Source organism: Loxodonta africana, chromosome 23, assembly GCF_030014295.1.
Source record: "Loxodonta africana isolate mLoxAfr1 chromosome 23, mLoxAfr1.hap2, whole genome shotgun sequence".
In the NCBI taxonomy this organism is placed as follows: Eukaryota; Metazoa; Chordata; class Mammalia; order Proboscidea; family Elephantidae; genus Loxodonta; species Loxodonta africana.
This window is the reverse complement of record NC_087364.1, coordinates 25,252,654-25,266,501: the sequence shown is the minus strand read 5'-3', so window position 1 is coordinate 25,266,501 and position 13,848 is coordinate 25,252,654. Positions and strand designations below refer to the sequence as shown.

Sequence of the window (13,848 nt, the reverse complement as noted above, 5' to 3'; positions counted from 1 at the left end):
TCTCCTGCCTGGAGTGGAGATGAGAGGGTGGCGAAATGGATATGAAAAGAGAGAGTGGAGGGAGAGAGCAGACTGTCTCATTAGGAGGAGAGTAACTGGGAGTGTGTAGCAAGGTGTATATGGGTTTTTGTGTGAGAGACTGATTGGGTTTGTAAACTTTCACTTAAAGTACAATAAAAATTATTAAAAAAAAAAAAAAGAACAAGGCTACAAGAATTGACAGAATACCAATTGAGGTGCTTTGACAAACAGACGCAAGGCTGAAAGCACTTACTTGCCTATGCCAAAAAATTTGAAAGAGAGCTACCTGGTTAACCAACTGGAGGAGGTCCATACTTGTGCCTATTCCTAAGAAAAGCAAAGAGAATGCATAAATTATCAAATAACATTATTTATATCACATACTAGCCAAATTTTGCTGAACATAATTCCAAATTGGCTACAGCCATACATTGACAGGGAAATGCCAGAAGTTCATGCCAGATTTAGGAAAAAACATAGATTAAGGGATATCATTGCTGATGTCAGATGAACCTTGACCAAAAGCAGAGAATACAAGAAAGATATTTACCTGTGTTTTATTAACTACCCAAAGACATTTGACTGCATAGATCATAACATATTATGGATAACATTACAAAGAATGGGACTTTCGGACCACATAATTGTGCTTATGTGGAACCTGTACATAGGCCAAGAGGTAGTCGTTCAAACAGAACAAGAGGATATTGTGTGAACTAAAATTAGAAAAGGTGTACAACAGGGTTGTATCTTTTCACTTTATTCAATATGTATGCTGAACAAATAATCCAAGAAACGGGACTATGAAGAAGAACATGGCATCAGGTTTGGAGGGAAACTTAACAACCTGAAGTATACAGATGAAACAACCTTGCTTGCCAAAGGTGAGTACACCTTGAAGCACTTTCTGATGAAGTTCAAAGACTACAGCCTTCAGTGTGGATTACACTTTAGCATAAAGAAAACAAAAAAACCTCACAACTGGTCCAATAAACACATCATGAAAAATGGTGAAGAAATTGAAGTTGTCAAGGATTTCATTCTACTTGAATTCACAATCAATGCCCAAGGAAGCATCAGTCGAGAAATCAAATGACTTATTGCAATAGGAAAATCTACTTCAAAGGACCTCTTTAAAGTGTTAAAAAGCAAAGATGTAACTTTGACAACTAAGGTGCGCCTGACCCAAGCCATGGTCTTTTACATCACGTCATATATATGCAAAAGCTGGACAATAAAAAAAGGAAAATTGAAGAAGAGTTGACTCTATTTGAGCTGTGATATTCGCAAAAAAGAAATTGAATATTGACTGCCATGTTGTTGTTAGGTGCCATCGAGTCAGTTCTGACTCATAGCAACCCTAGGCACAACAGAACAAAGCACTGCACTGTCCTGTGCCATCCTCACAATGGTTGCTATGCTTGAGCCCATTGTTGCAGCCACTGTGTCAATCCATCTTGTCAAGGCTCTTCCTCTTTTTTGCTGACCCTCTACCGAGTATGATGTCCTTGTCCAGGAACTGATCCCTCCTGACAACATGTCCAAAGTATGTGAGATGCAGTCTCCCCATCCTTGCTTCCAAGGAGCATTCTGGGTGTACTTCTTATGGACTGACATAAGAACCAACAAATCAGTTTTGGATGAAGTAAAGTCATAATGCTCCTTAGAAGCAAGGGTAAAAAAAACTGCATCTCCTCCTGACAACATGTCCAAAGTATGTGAGATGCAGTCTCCCCATCCTTGCTTCCAAGGAGCATTCTGGGTGTACTTCTTATGGACTGACATAAGAACCAACAAATCAGTTTTGGATGAAGTAAAGTCATAATGCTCCTTAGAAGCAAGGGTAGCGAGACTTTATCTTGCTTACTTTGGACATGTCATTAGGAAAGACCCCACCCCAATCCATTGAGTGGATTCTGATTTGTAGCAACACTATAGGACAGAGTAGAACTGCCCCATAGGTTTTCCAAGGCTGTAACTCTTTACAGAAGCAGAGTTCCATATCTTTCTCCTGCGAAGTGGCTGGTGGGTTCCAACCACTGACCTTTCAGTTCGCAGATGGCGCTTTAACCACTGAGCCACCAGGGCTCTTTAGGAAAGACCAAATGCTCAAAAAGAAAACCATGCTTCTTTTGAATATCAAACATACCATGAGTTCTCTCTAGACCTTTTCTTTGGTGTCACGTCTGCCTGGAACTCTTTCCTTCCATCTTTACCTATATTGCTATGAGTTGGAATCAACTCAACAGCAACGAGTTTGGTTTGGTTTTACCTATATGGTTACAATTCTTTCTTCAGATTTCCACTTAACATCATTTCCACCAGGAAGACTCTTCATCTACTGATAAAGTTTTACCTCCAGAAGCTGAATTGATTTATTAGTCTGTCATTCCTTGAGGCTACTGTCTCTGACTATTTGATCCTCAATTGTATCCCAGTGCTTAGTGTAGTGTTGGGCATATGGAGGCATTCAATAAATATATGCTGAATGAATGAATGAATGATTGTTTAGGCTAAGACATCAGCCTAAACTTGGGATAGGGTTCCAAAAAATAGGATGAGATAAGATGGTCCATCCAAGGTGAAAATGTTCCAGAGTTGAAAATATCAGAGTACAGGTCTAAGCCATGGCCCTGAAGGACTTTGGCCAGGGCAACTAGATACCAGTGACAGCATAGGAAGTCAAGGAGAGGATCATGAATGAGAAGCAAAGCCAAGATTTAGTAGTCAAGCTAAGACAGAGCTGCAGTACCAGAAACTGCAGTAGATTAGGAACAAAGAAAAGGAGATTCATGCAAGGCAATTGCTGTGAATAAGCATTGGAGTCCTTGCTTGTCTTACACCAGAAAAACCCAGTGGCCGTCAAGTTGACTCTGACTCATGGCAGCCCCATGTGTGTCAGAGTAGAACTGTGCTCCATAGGATTTTTTGTGGCCGATTTCTTGGAGGTAGATTTCTGGGCCTTTCTTCTGAGGTTCCATAGGTCCGTGAATTTATGAGTCATGGGCGTAATAGATTGGCCTAGAGAATAGCATCAGGCTATAGGTAAAGCTAAGTAATGCCAGGCTTATGGACTAAATAGTACAAAATTACACCCAAAAAGTAGTAGAGCAAAGGCTTAAACACAGTTTTGTGATTATAATTCAGTACTTTTCTCTACAATACCATATTTGCAGCAGCAGAATCTTTCTTTCTTTCTTTAAAGGACTTTATGACTTTATTTAAAGAAAAAGATGGTATATCAAATTAAATATGTAATGAGAAAAATTGTTTATTAATGAGGCATATTGTACATAAGGAAGAATTTCATGCTATTTTCACTAGAAAAACACTTAATCCAGTTTCACAAACTTAATCAGATGATAAAATCATTCTTTGCCTCTTTATGTGCATCAAAGACTTTCATTAAAACTTACATTTTACCAGGTATCTCTTATCACCAAGATAGAATTTGAATTTTACTTCTTGAAGATCTTTGCTGTAGAAGCTGCTTTACTTGCTCAACTCTAATCAATGTCCAACTAACTAGTTTAATGAAAACGAATGGAATATTAATAAAAGCAAAGAAATTAATAAAAAACTCAGTAATTTTAAGAGGTGATTGTTCCTATGGTTATGGCTTGTTTGCACCTAAAGAACAGTACAATTTCCTCTGAAATTGAAAAGATATTGAATATAAATTAAACATTAAATGTCTATACTTTTTAAATAAAATAAAGAATGCACCTCTAGTGTCTTTTATCAAGTAATTCCTTCAATCTGGAATGCCTTTTCTCTCCTCACCAGGGAAATATGAATTGCTGCTTCAAGGGTCAGCTCAGACATTATCTTCCCCAGGCTGACAGTCCTAACCCCCAGGAATGAACTATGAGTTTCTTGTGTGATTTCTCATCAAGCCCTGTCTGTGTTTGTACCACACATGCACACACAAACACAAACCAGTTGCTCTCTAGTCGACTTCAACTCATGGAGGCTCCATGTGTCTCAGCATAGAGCTATGCTCCAACACTGGCTGATTTTTTAGAAGTAGATCACCAGTGCTTTCTTCCAAGGTGCCTCTGGGTGGACTCGAACCTCCAACCTTTTGGTTAGCAGCCTAGTGCTTAACCATTCATGCCACCCAAGAACACCCATTTGCATCACTTATCAAATTGTCCTGGAACTAGGTGTATCTGTTTTTCTCCTTAGTGGACTAAGTCATGAGCTACATCTCACAGGTTTTTGTATCCTCAATTTGCAGTACAGATTTTTGGATGGAAAAAGGCATGGAATGCATTTGTTTGAATAGAATGGACTCATCCTCCTGCATTTTCTTTGATTTAAGGAAAAATTTATATAGCTTTGCAGCTCATAAATATTATGCAACTAAACTCATGTATTGAATATTTCCTCATTGGATATGATATAATAGATACAAAAAGTTAGTCAATATTAGTTTAACGCTGACAACTTTATAAAGTCTTTTAGATTCATTGTAAGGAGTCCCAGTGGTGCAATGATTAAGTGCTCTGCTAATAACTAAAGGTTCCTGGTTCAAACCCAGACAGTGACTCCACAGGAGAAAAACCTGGTGGTCTGCTTCTGTAAAGATTACAGCCTAGAAAACCCTATGGGGCAGTTCTGTTTTGTCAAACGGGGTTGCTATGAGTCAAAATCAACTTGACGGCACCAACAACAAGACTCTGCATAAACTTCCAATGAGCAAAACAGTTAACTGTACTGGATAAATTATTTAGGTTTTTTCTCAATTTTATGATTAGAAAAAATTATACTCATCCTTAAATGCAAATCAGAATATATATAACAAGCATTTAAGGCATAAAAGCCAGAAGAGGTAAACAGGGACCCTGAATCTTTGAGTGAAAGCTCAGAGGAAGAAAAATGTATACAACTATCAGAACATAGAGTTAGGCTTCCTGGATTGTATCTCAATACAAATTAGTGTAATCACATAAAATGCTTATGCAGTAACATCCAAAACCAATCAATGCATTAATTAAAAGGCTTTTATTTAATTTTTACTAGGTACCCATCAACTTTAATGAGTACTGTAAGGGACACAGGAATACATACATGAAAATTATAAGATGTGATCTGTTTTCCAGTAGAAAAAAAGAATATTCTTTTCTAGATAAGAATATAAAGCCAATATAAATAATTAAGGCATTTCTGTAGTTCCTTGGAGGTCCTTGGGGAGTACAAACAGCTCATGATCAACTACTAACATAAAGGCTCTCAGTTCAAACCCAACTAATGGCACCATGGAAGAAAGGCCTGGCAATCCACTTTGATAAAAATTACACTCAAGAAAACCCTATGGAAAGGCCGGGCCAAGATGGCAGAGTAGTCAGACGCTTCTGGTGAACCCTCTTACAACAAAGACCTGAAAAAACAAGTGAAACGAGTATATTTATGACAAGCTAGGAGTCCTGAACATCAAAGGCAAAGTTAGAAAATGGACTGAGCTGCAGGGGGAGGAAGACATTGTTCAGAAACGGAGAGGAATTGCCAGATCTGAATCACCAGAAACCCTCAGGTTGCGGTGGACTGGTGCTGGCGTTCGGCCGTGATTTCCTCAGGGAGAAACAACCAGCCTCATAGCCTACTCATACCTCCAGAACAAGAGAAGAATGGTGCTCTCTGCAAAAGCTAGGTACTTCAGTATATTTTACTGCACCCCAGCCCCCAAGCCAGCTTCAGTGGTTGTCAATTTCCCTGGTCCTGAGATAGGTCCTGCTGCACGCTCTGAGCCATTCTCCAAGCCTTGGAGAAGGAATAAATTCACAACTGGGGAAAAGATAGCCTGCCAGCTCCACTAACCTGGGGAGCTCAGGACAGCAGTGGCTCCTGTCCAGGCATAAACGGTCTGTGGAGTTTGAATACCTTCCCCCCCTGCATGGACTTGTTTGGGCCTATTTCAGGAGAATAGGCCCTGTTGGCAGACTGCAACTGTTTCAGCTGTGCAGTGGAGAGGTGGGTGCTTGATGTTTGACACCACTTTGCCTATTTAACAGAGTCCTCACCTACCCACATCAGGGGCCTAAGGACTGGTGGCTTCACTCAGGTCACACAGCTACCAGTGACAGGGGCCCAAGGATAACTGGTACCTCCCAGTCCTTACAACCAAAGGCATTGGGTGCCCATGGTCTGTCTTCAGAACCCACCCACCTGTGCACTCTAGGGAACAGGGACACGCTTTCCTCACAGACACTCAGGGGATGGTTGTCAGCCCCCTGACTTGTTCAGAGCATAACCCCCTGCTACAACCAGATACCAGTACCTACACCAATCACCCCTGCCCCTCTAAGACTGTAGGAAAGAGCTTGTACCACACACTTGATGACCAACTACCTGGACACCTGAGCTGAATCCACATGAGAAAACTGAATGGACTTCTAGGCTGATATACCGGAAAACAGCTCTAGCCATCTGGTGTCAGGACATTAGAGCTTCAGAGGAGAAAATAATCAAGCTAGCTCACTCAAGCAGCCTATTTGGATATATCAAAACAAAACAGAGCAAGAAGGTAAGATACAGTAAGCAAACATAAGATAAACTAATACAATAACTTATAGATGGCTCAGAGACAACAGTCAATATCAAATCACATAAAGAAGCAGACCATGATTGCTTCAACAAGCTCTCAAAACAAAGAATCAAGGGATCTTCTGGATGAAGGTGCTATCCTGGAATTACTGGATGCAGAATACAAAAGATTAATATACAGAACTCTACAAGACATCAGGAATGAGATCAGGAAGGAGATCAGGCAATACACAGAACAAACCAAGGAAAACACATAGAAAACAGTTGAAAATTGGAAAGATTATTCAAGAACATAATGAAAAATTGAATAAGCTGCAAGAATTCTTAGGGAGAAAGCAATCAGAAATTCAGAAGATTAACAATAAAACTACAGAATTAGAAAACTCAATAGAAAGTCGAGGAGCAGAATTGAGCAAGTGGAAGGCAGAATTGGTGAGAATAAAGATAAAGCACTTGGCACCAATATATTTGAAGAAAAATCAGATAGAATAATTTTTAAAAATGAAGAAGCCCTAAGAATCATATGGAACTCTATCAAAAGAAATAACCTCCGAGTGATTGGAGTACCAGAACAGGGAGGGATAACAGAAAATACAGAGAGAATTGTTGAAGATTTGTTGGCAGAAAACTTCTCTGATATTGTGAAAGACGAGAAGATATCTATCCAAGATGATCATTGAACTGCACGTAAGGTAGATCTTAAAAGAAAGTCACCAAGACGTATTATAATCAAACCTGCCAAAACCAAAGATAAAGAGAGAATTTTAAGAGCAGCTAGGGATAAACAAAAAGTCACCTACAAAGGAGAGTCAATAAGAATAAATTCGGACTACTCAGCAGAAAACATGCAGGCAAGAAGGCAATGGGATGAATTATATGATGCATTGAAGGAAAAAAATTGCCAGCCAATAATCATATATCCAGCAAAACCATCTCACAAATATGAAGGCAAAATTAGGACATTTCCACATAAACAGAAGTTTAGGGAATTCACAAAAACCAAACCAAAACTACAAGAAATAATAAAGGGAGTTCTCTGGTTAGCAAATCAAATAATATCAGATATCAAACCAAGACTAGAACACTGGACAGAACAATCAGATGTAAACCCAGATAAGGAAATCACAAAAAACTCAAAACAGGGAAACAGCGATGTTGTTATGTAAAGAAGACAACATTAAAACAATAAAGAGGGACTAAGAAATGTAGTCATAGATCTTTCATACAGAGAGGAAGACAAGGCGATATAAAGAAATAAAAATTAGATTTAAATGAAGAAAAAAGGGGTAAGTATTAACATAACCACAAACAGGTCTAACAACCCTACTCATCAAAATAAAACAAAAGAAAAAAATAGAGACTCAGCAGAAACAAAATCAACAAGAATAAATAAGGGGAAAAGATGGTACATAAAGATAAACTACTCAGCACAAAAAATTAAGTGGGAAAAAGAAACTGTCAACAACACACACAAAACAGACATCAAAATGACACCACTAAACTCATACCTATCCATAATTACACTGAATATAAATGGACTAAATGCACAAATAAAGAGACAGAGAGTGGATTAAAAAAAATCATCTGTATATATGCTGCCTACAAGAGACACACCTTAGACTTAGAGACACAAACTAAAAGTCAAAGGATGGAAAAAAATATATCAAGCAAACAACAATCAAAAAAGAGCAGGAGTGGCGATATTAATTTCTGGTAAAATAGACTTTAAAGTTAAATCTACCACAAAGGATAAGGAAGGACACTATATAATGATTAAAGGGACAATATGCCAGGAGGATATAACCATATTAAATATGCATGCAATGACAGGACTGCAAGATACATAAAAAATAAGTCTAACAGCATTAAAAACGGAGATAGTGCCACAATTATAATAGGAGACTTCAACACACAACTTTTGGTGAAGGACAGAACATCCAGAAAGAAGCTCAATAAAGACACGGAAGATCTAAATGCCACAGTGAACCAACTTGACGTCATAGACATATACAGAACACTCCACCGAACAGCAGCCAAGTATACTTTCTTTTCCTACACACATGACACATTCTCTAGAATAGACCGCTTATCAGGCCATAAAACAAGCCTTAGCAGAATCCAAAACATTGAAATATTACAAAGCATCTTCTCTGACCATAAGGCAATAAAAGTAGAAATCAATAACAAAAAAAGCAGGGAAAAGAAGTCAAACACTTAGAAATTGAACAATACCCTGCTCAAAAATGGCTAGGTTACAGAAGACATCAAGGACAGAATAAAGAAATTTATAGAATCCAATGAGAATGAAAACACTTCCTACCAGAACTTTTGGAACACAGCGAAAGCAGTGCTCAGATGTCAATTATATCAATAAATGTACACATCCAAAAAGAAGAAAGGGCCAAAATCAAAGAATTATCCCTACAACTTGAACAGATAGAAAGAGAGAAACAAAAGAAACCCTCAGGCACCAGAAGAAAGCAAATAATAAAAATTAGAGCAGAACCAAATGATATAGAAAACAGAAAAACAATTGAAAGAATTAACAAGACCAAAACCTGGTGCTTTGAAAAAATTAACCAAATTGATAAACCATTGGCCAAACTGACAAAAGGAAAACAGGAGAGGAAGGAAACAACCCAGATGAGAAATCAGATGGGTGGTATTACAACAGACCCAACTGAAATTAAAAGACTCATATCAGGTTACTACGAAAAATTATACTCTAACAAATTTGAAAACCTAGAAGAAATGGATGAATTTCTAGAAACACACTACCTACCTAAACTAACACAAACAGAGGTGGAACAACTAAGTAAACCCGTAACAAAAGAAGAGATTGAAAAGGTAATAAAAAATCACCCAACCAAAAAAAAGCACTGGCCCAGACAGCCTCACTGCAGAGTTCTACCAAACTTTCAGAGAGGAGCTAACGCCACTACTACTAAAGGTACTTCAGAGCATAGAAAAAGACGGAATACTACCAAACTCATTCTATGAAGCCAGCATATCCCTGTTACCAGAACTGGGTAAAGATACCGCAAAAAAAGAAAATTACAGACCTATGTCCCTCACGAACTTAAATCCAAAGATCCTCCACAAAATTCCAGCCAATGGAATTCAACAACATATCAAGAAAATAATTCACCTTGACTAAATGGGATTCATACCAGGTATGCAGGGATGGTTCAACATTAGAAAAACAATTAATGTAATCCATATATCATATAAATAAAACAAAAGACGAGAACAACATGATCTTATCAATTGATGCAGAAAAGGCATTTGACAAAGTTCAACACTCATTCATGAAAAAATTCTCAGCAAAATAGGAATAGAAGGAAAATCCCTCAACATAATAATGGGCATTTAAACAAAGCCAACAGCTAACATCACCCCAAATGGAGACAGTCTGAAAGCATTCCCCTTGAGATCAGGAACCAGACAAGGATGCTCTTTATCACCACTCTTATTCAACATTGTGCTGGAGGTCCTACCCAGAGCAATGAGGCTAGAAAGGAATAAAGGGCATCTGGATTGGTAAGAAAGAAGTAAAAGTATCTCTCTTTGCAGATGACATGATCTTATACCTGAGAAAACCCTAAAGAATCCTCAAGAAAACTACTGAAACTAATAGAAGAGTTCAGCAAACTATCAGTATACAAGCTAAACATACAAAAATCAGCTGGATTCCTCTACACCAAAAAAAAAATTGAAGAGGAAATGACCAAATCAATACCATTTTTACAGTAATCCCCAAGAAGATAAAATATTTCGGAATAAATCTTACCAGACACGTAAAAGACCTATACAAAGAAAAATACAAGACACTGCTGCACGAAACCAAAAGAGACCTACATAAGTGGAAAAACATACCTTGCCCATGGATAGGAAGACTTCACATTGTAAAAATGTCTATGCTACCAAAAGCCATCTATGGATACAATGCAATTCTGATTCAAATTCCAATGATATTTTTTAATGAGATGGAGAAACAAATCACCAAATTCATATGGAAGGGAAAAAGGCCCCAGATAAGTAAAGCATTACTGAAAAAGAAGAACAAAGTGGGAGACCTCACTCTACCTGATTTTAGGAACTATTATACCACCACAGCAGTCAAAACAGCATGGTACTGGTACAACAATAGAAACATAGACAAATGGAACAGAATTGAGATTCCAGACATAAATCCATCCACATATGAGCAGCTGATATTTGACAAAGACCCCAAATCAGTTAAATGGGGAAAAGACAGTCTTTTTAACAGATGGTGCTGGCATAACTGGATATCCTTCTGCAAAAAAAAAAGTGAAACAAGACCCATACCTCACACCATGCACAAAAACTAACTCAAAATGGATCAAAGACCTAAATATCAAATCTAAAATGATAAAGATCATGGTAGAAAAAATAGGGACAATGTTAGGAGCCCTAATACATGGCATAAACAGTACACAATACATTACTAACAATGCAGAAGAGAAACTAGATAACTGGGAACTCCTAAAAATCAAACACCTATGCTCATCCAAAGACTTCACCAAATGGGTAAAAAGATTACCTACAGACTGGGAAAAAGTTTTTAGCTATGACATTTCTGATCAGCATCTAATCTCTAAAATCTACATGATACTGCAAACACTACCTACAAAAAGGCAAATAACCCAATGAAAAGATGGGCAAAGGATATGAACAGGCAGTTCACTAAAGAAGACATTCAGGTAGCTAACAGATACATGAGGAAATGCTCAGGATCATTAGCCATTAGAGAAATGCAAATCAAAACTACAATGAGACTCCATCTCACTCCAACGAGGCTGGCATTAATCCAAAAAACACAAAATAATAAATGTTGGCGAAGTTGTGGAGAGACTGGAATACTTATACACTGCTAGTGGGAATGTAAAATGGTACAACCGTTCTTGAAATGCATTTGACCCTTCCATAAAAAGCTAGAAATAAAACTACCATATGATCCAGAAATCGCACTCCTTGGAATATATCCTGGAGAAATAAGAGCCTTTACATGAACAGATATATTCACACCCATGTTCATTGCAGCTCTGTTTACAATAGCAAAAAGATGGAAGGAACCAAGGTGCCCATCAATGGATGAATGGATAAATAAATTATGGGATATTCACACAATAGAATACTACAAATTGATAAAGAACAATGAATCTGTGAAACATTTCATAACATGGAGGAATCTGGAAGGCAGTATGCTCAGTAAAATTAGTTGCAAAAGAACAACTATTGTGTGAGACCATTATTATAAGAACCCAAGAAATAGTTTAAACAAAGAAGAAAATATTCTTTGATGGTTACAAGAGGGGGAGGGAGGCAGGTAGAGGGGTTTTCACTAATTAGATAGTAGATAAGTTCTATTTTAGGTGAAGGGAAAGGCAACACACAAGACAGGAGAGGTCAACACAACTGAACTAAACCAAAAACAAAGAAGTTTCCAGAATAAACTGAGTGCTTTGAAGGTCAGCGTAGCAGGGGCGGGGGGTTGGGGACCATGGTTTCAGGTGACATCTAGGTCAATTGGCATAATAAAATCTATTAAGAAAACTTTTTGCATCCCACTTTGGAAAGTGGCATCTGGGGTCTTGAACAAAAGCAAGCAGCCATCTAAGATGCATCCATTGGTCTCAACCCACCTGGAGCAAAGGAGAATGAAGAACACCAAAGACACAAGGTAATTATGAGCCCAAGAGACAGAAAGGGCTACATAAACCAGAGACTACATCATCCTGAGACCAGAAGAACTAGATGGTGGCCAGCTACAACCGATGACTGCACTGACAGGGAGCACAACAGAGAATCCCTGATGGAGCAGGAGAGCAGTGGAATGCAGACCTTAAATTCTCATATAAAGACCAGACTTAATGGTCTGACTGAGACTAGAAGGACCCCAGAAGTCATGGTCCCCAGAAGCTCTGTTAGCCCAAGACAGGAACCATTCCCAAAGCCAACTCTTCAGACAGGAATTGGACTAGACTATGGGAAAGAAAATGATACTGGTGAAGAGTGAACTTCTTGGATCAAGTAGAAACATGAGACTATGTGGGCAGCTCCCGTCTGGAGAGGAGATGAGAGGGCAGAGGGGGCCAGAAGCTAGCCAAATGGACACAAAAATAGAAAGTGGAGGGAAGGAGTGCGCTGTCTTGTTAGAGGGAGAGCAACTAGGAGTATATAGCAAGGTGTACATAAGTTTTTGTATGAGAGACTGACTTGGTTTGTGAATTTCACTTAAAGCACAATAAAGGTTAAAAAAAAAAGCATTCATAATATCAAAAAAAAAAAAAAAAAGAAAACCCTATGGAGCAGTTCTACTCTGTAAAACATGGGATCACCTTGAATTGGAATTGACTTGACATAAACAGGTTTGGTTTGGTTTTTGAAGTTCCTTAAGCAGATGATGAAAGTGGTGTTTCAGAGAAATTAATCCATCCTTCTGCCTGGGCTAGAAAGAGTAGAAACACACAGAGAAACTAGGAGACATAAATGAGGAATGCCTGGAATCAGTTTACAGCTGAGTGTATGAATGAGAGGGATCGGAAATCAAATGATAGTTCATAATCTCCTGAGAGCACTGGATACCCCAGTGCCTGGCATGTGCAGGCATTCATTAAACATTTGCCGAATAAATTAATGTGTTGGAAGGCAATGGATCTAAAGCTCAGGTGAAGGGATTAATGTCGGCAGGAACAGTGATGCCTCTGTCACTGAGATGGAAAGAAAGCAGGAGTGGAGAAGACAAAAACGCTTTAGGTAATGGGAAAAGCAGAAACTAGACAGTGGTTTTACATGGTGATGTCAATTTTCTCTGTGGAGTAAGAAGTAAGAACCTCTTCTAAGAGTAAGGGCAGAGGAAAGAATATGAGAATGACCCATCTTCTGGGTTAACATTAGCTATTAAAGTGAGCCATTCGTAAAATTGCCATTCCCACATCTCTCATTTCAGAATGCAAAATTTTTAGTTGGTTAACTTAAATAATGTAAATTTAAATTATCCGAGTAGAAGAATTATGTTATTTTTGGAAATCTTTAAAAACCTGAAAAAGCAAAATTTTAAATAATTTATACATTTGTTTGATATAGTTCATTCAATCATATATTTAGGTTTAAAATTTATAATGTTTAATCATAGTAGGATCCAAAAAATTATTGGTAGCAAATCCTAAATATTTGGTAACTTGGCATCACTGGGAGACATGACTTGTGTAAAATAGAGATTTCGAAACTCCATATAGTAAACACTTTATAATGAAC

The 13,848-nt window shown here is 38.1% G+C and overlaps 1 protein-coding gene across 1 annotated transcript in view; it reads left to right on the top strand.

Moving 5' to 3' along the window:
• Window positions 1-13,848, top strand: part of SGCG (sarcoglycan gamma) — a 182,219-nt gene that overhangs the window by 80,961 nt on the left and 87,410 nt on the right. The window lies entirely within an intron of this gene.